General features: G+C 37.0%; 1 long non-coding RNA gene across 2 annotated transcripts; it reads right to left on the bottom strand.

Moving 5' to 3' along the window:
- Nucleotides 1–231: 231 nt before the first annotated feature.
- On the bottom strand, nucleotides 232–1,018 carry LOC110680626. 2 transcript variants are annotated; one of them, XR_002502949.1, is made up of 3 exons: nucleotides 933–1,018; nucleotides 799–871; nucleotides 232–670 (listed from the first exon to the last, which is right to left on the bottom strand). It is a non-coding gene; the product is annotated as an uncharacterized LOC110680626 (long non-coding RNA). The 2 variants fall into 2 exon arrangements; XR_002502948.1 differs by having other exon boundaries at nucleotides 799–956.
- Nucleotides 1,019–4,092: the final 3,074 nt, after the last annotated feature.

Below are 4,092 nucleotides of genomic sequence, written 5' to 3'. Positions count from 1 at the left end.
ACAACGTCTTAAGGGAAATGTGCTCAAAGGCCACACTGCCAATTCAATTAAGATCTAACGCAAAGTGAGGGAGGTTTGAAGACTCCTTTCGAGTTCGGAAACGAAGCAAATCTAAATAGTAGTGAATTATTTAACTTTCTGAAAATCCTTTAAAACACTTTGAATTTACGTGTACTAACACAATGATTAAGTGTTTTTTTGTTTAAGTGTTTTTACATAAAGATTCGTGTAAAATGGCCATTTCTTATGATCTAGCTATAACGTGACGTCACATAGTTCTACTTGCGGTTTTTACTCTTGCGTTGTGGACTTTCTGCGGACTAACGGCACCTTGAGGTGGTCGGGGTGGATTCTGCAACGGCTAATGGCGTATCGGGGCGTCCTTGGTTGGTATTCCCATTGATAGGGCACCAGGCCAGCAGGGGATCGGGTATTCCTACGTCACTCGTGGTTGGCTATCGAGGACCTGGAACTTCGGAACTTCGGATGAAGCTTCCTATTCGACGGCGGTTTTGCTCCGCGACTTCAATACCATTCACCGAATCCCAAGATGGCTTCTCTGGTCAGGCATCCAAGGACCCAAGACTTGCCTTTGTTCTGAGGGAATAAAGATGGCGTTCCTCCTCCGAACAAAGCTGCTAATTACAAAGAAAAAGGCCCCTTTGTGGACCTACCACACTAATTAGTCACACTTCACGCATTACCGCATTTTCTCCAAAACCGCATTTTTAATTAGTATTTAGGAATTAGTTTTAGATCATTTTAGACTAAATAATCTATAAATGTGCATATCGTTACCTTTTTCTTGCTTCTAACTTCAACTTATTTTGTAGTGTTTCAGATGCGCTGGACCAAGCTAGGTCACTCTACCCTAGATTAACACAATAGAATTTTAGACATTTGACCACGCTTTTTCTACTAACATTACTAACCGCTTTTTAATAACTTCTTCACAATTAACATTACTAACTTTAGCTTTAAGACTTTTAATGACACTAGATCTAAAGAACAAACAAATTATTAAAAAAACTCACTACTAATATCACTTTTGCATGCGAATTATAAATTTACAACCGCCGCGCACTTACTGCTCGCTTGCACGTTGAGAGCTGAATTGAACTGGCGAGAGTTAGCTAACCGAGATCGACCCTCTAATTCCCCTAAGAAAACGAGCGAACCCGAGTATGCCGTATTTAAATATTTATTGTTTCTGTGAGTATCACCGCCCCTTGATCATGCCTCTGAGTTGCTGTTTCCGCTGAGTGTCTTTTGCCGGCGTTCAAACCGCTGCCAACAGACTGCTAGTTTTGGTGAGTGATACCGCTGGAAGGGATAGGGAGTGTATAAGTGAGAGACAGTTGGTCTCTCACGCTGAGCATATTCCAGAGTCACATTAAGGAGTAATATTATTGTATTTGTGATGGAGTCACAAACCAAAATCATGAAACCATCGGTTGCAGACCCTTTAAAAAAATTTGTTTGGAATTTCTAAAGGTAATAAAAAATGGGTTCATTCTACTTCAATATATTCACCATCATGAAACTTTGGAGTGCATGTAATATATTATTTAAAATTTAAGTTACAAACCTTTTCAGTAAAAATTCGATCCGTTTCTACACCAATCATTTTCTATTATCAAAGAAGAAAATAAAGAACAAGATTTTTTGTAGTAGATCCTACAAAACCACTTAAACTTTTCAGTGAGGTACATTGTCAACAAGTTTCAGAAATTTTACGGTTTCAATCTTGAATTAAATTACAGGGATTCAGATTTTTTTTAAATTATGTTTAAGTTGCAATTATTTAAGAAATTACCACCAAATTTCTTTTGAACCTTTTTTTTATCTGCTTCTTTAGAAATCTGATATGAAGTGAAGTAAAGCAATCCATGAAAATATTGAGATATTCCTGGAGTAGTGTTTGAACCAGAAAAATGAAGAGTAGATAAATTTGTAAATGTTATTTATGGAAGAATCCTGAGATTACTATTCGGAAAAAAATGAGTTAATTCTAGAACCTGAAAGGATACTTGATGGAACTTCTGGAGGAATTTTTCGAGAAGTTCAATCTTAGTATATCTGATGGAAATTTTCTTAGGGAATCTTAGGGAAACAATGATATAATTCTCTAAGAAATCCCTGAAGTAATCACGAATCTTTGAGTATTTTCGCGGAAGAGCTTTTGAAACAACAGTTGAACTATCTCTCTAAGACTTAATAGGAATGATAGAACGTGAGTGAGAACGACACGTTGCTAGCCTTCCCACATCTTTACTCTTCCACAATACAGTTATTGTGGAAGCGATGTAGGTACGATAGGCAAACAGTTTCAACACTAAATAAATCGCACTCGCTCTTCTCGCGTGTGTATTTAACATGAGATGGATGGATATGGGTTATGAAAGGGGTCCGCGTGGTCTGTAGGGATTTGAATTCTAAACTTGTAACCAACTCAGTTATTGGGTCACCAAGTGGCTCGGTAGCTTAGTTGGTAAAGCGCTCGTCTAGCATACAAGAGTCCTGGGTTCAAATCCCAGCCGAGCACGTGGATTTTTTTCATAATTTCACCCATAATTTGTCCATCTTTACCACGCGTAATGAGTTAATTAATTTAAAAGGAATGAATTTTTCCGTAGCGAAAGTTGATATTAAAATATCACTGATGTGCCGTGAAATAAGACAAAATAACGAATAATTAAAATCAGTAGAGCGGCGACACTGATGTTTGTATTCCTCTCACTGTTCGCGCTACCACAGATAACAGATGTTTATGCAAGAACAAAAATTTGTTGAAAACCTGTGTAAATATTCAAACAGAAACTCCTTGCAATCACTAGCGCCGCCACACAATGAATTGCGTCAATCAGTGGTGAATATAGGTATCTTGAAATGTTTCATATTCACCACTCACATCGCCATGGGATCTTAGCGATAACAGCGCCACCACAGTGTTGCTACTTGTGTTACCAAATAAAATGACCGTTAATTGTCTTACACAGTTTTGTAATCGGACTTGAACATCTGTTATCTGTGGCGCTACGCTGGATTCTCAAATTTTTCAAACTTTCAACACAAGCGCATGGAAGAATGGTAGTCAGAGAGCTGTCAAAACGTATGGAAAATAATGAAAATCGTGAATTGCTTACGTTAGGAAACTGAATCAAAAAAGTAGTGATTAGAAATCAAGTGTAAAGTGAATACATAACTTTTTGTGTTTAGTTCATCTTCCGTGGTGCTTTCTTCGCTTCAGGATTTCGTTTTTACTACCATTGAAAAAGAGCCATCTATTGCCTTTTCAGTTTTGAATATCGCCCTATTGTTCATGGTTCCTCCAAGGAATGAGCTAGTAATTCGATTGTGACTTACCTTGGTGAGTCCGCAATTCTGCTAAGGTAACGATATAGCTTGGTTTTCGATTCATTCTGCAGGATGCTGGATAACTTCAATAAACAAAATAATGCGTAAAAAACAATCTTCTGGAATATCGTGAATACTTGCTAAATAATGCATTGCATTGCAATATTGCAATAATGCAATCAAAAAATAATAATGATAGACAATAAGAGCAACAAGAGTACCGAATGTTGAAGTTGTGTTGTGAACAGGAGAATGAGAGATTATTTTTTCATCCAAATATGGGTAAATTTATTTACTCATAAATAGGTAAACTCACTTTACTTATAATATGAGTAAATAATACCAACTTTTCTCAGTATAATTTACCCATAAAATCCAAAACCCAAATATGGGTAAAGCAACTACCTATAAATGAGTAAACTGATCTTTGCGTGTAGTTGATTTACCCAAATATGGGTAGTGTCGGTTACTCATATTTGGATGAAAAATTGAGAAATTGTTGACAATAATGGTGCGGCAATCACAAGATGGAATTCCTATTGAGTCTTCGAGAAGGTAAGTAAGGTAAGTCATTTATTCATTGTTTTTATTGATTTTAACTTTTTCCGTTAGCGTTAGCGTAGTTACGGTATACTTCATAGATTGGATACAAGCAACAATCACGTTTCCTTTGATAACCCCATTCAGACTACCTTCAGGAACAAGGCTGGGGAGTAAACCTTGGCCCAGTCTTGA

The sequence above is a fragment of the Aedes aegypti genome, unplaced genomic scaffold (assembly GCF_002204515.2).
Source record: "Aedes aegypti strain LVP_AGWG unplaced genomic scaffold, AaegL5.0 Primary Assembly AGWG_AaegL5_hic_scaff_1672_PBJ_arrow, whole genome shotgun sequence".
Taxonomy (NCBI): Eukaryota; Metazoa; Arthropoda; class Insecta; order Diptera; family Culicidae; genus Aedes; species Aedes aegypti.
Note: the sequence above shows the minus strand (reverse complement) of the source record. Positions and strands in the feature narration are given on the sequence as shown.